Below are 709 nucleotides of genomic sequence, written 5' to 3'. Positions count from 1 at the left end.
AATGAAAACTGTATCTGCAGTGGACATTTACTGACTGACTGGTTTGGCTTCTCAGCATCGAGATGCAGTCTTCAGTCTTGGTGGCATTATAAAGCCAGGTACAACCCATCCAAGGGACTGTCTTGTAATCCAACCTTCAGTCATTGGACACCTTACCGTAACTTCTAATCTTAAGCAAAGTGGAGCAGGATCTTAAATGAGAAAACATTCAGGTAGATCCTGATGCTAAGAGCAGCCTGTTCTTAATCTATCCGTTCTGGCAAATACTTAGTATCCCTTCTCTAAACTCTTATTCCTTAACCCGCACAGAATTGGAATCTGTTGCTTACACCAAAGACTCTTAACTGATGAAGTATCCAATCATACCTCAGTGTTTGTATTTCTTTGGCTTTTATTCTAAAATGCGTATCATCCTTTTTAAAATATTTGGTAGCTCCAAGAGTTAGACAATACAGCTCAATAACAGATTTAAATTAAGATTAGGAGTATTTGGGGGCCGGCCCGGTGGCGCACTGGATAAGTGCGCCGCTTGGGAAGCGCGGCGGCGCTCCTGCCCGAGGGTTCGGATCCCGCATACGGACCGGTTCCCACTCACTGGCTGAGCGAGGCGTGGGAGTGACCCCGAGGGTTGTGATCCCGTTGCCGGTCCCCGGTCCGGTACGGGGGCAACACTGAGGGTTGCGATCCGTTGCCGGACACGGAAAAAGAC

Source organism: Galeopterus variegatus, unplaced genomic scaffold, assembly GCF_000696425.1.
Source record: "Galeopterus variegatus unplaced genomic scaffold, G_variegatus-3.0.2 Scaffold679, whole genome shotgun sequence".
NCBI classification, from domain to species: domain Eukaryota; kingdom Metazoa; phylum Chordata; class Mammalia; order Dermoptera; family Cynocephalidae; genus Galeopterus; species Galeopterus variegatus.
Note: the sequence above shows the minus strand (reverse complement) of the source record.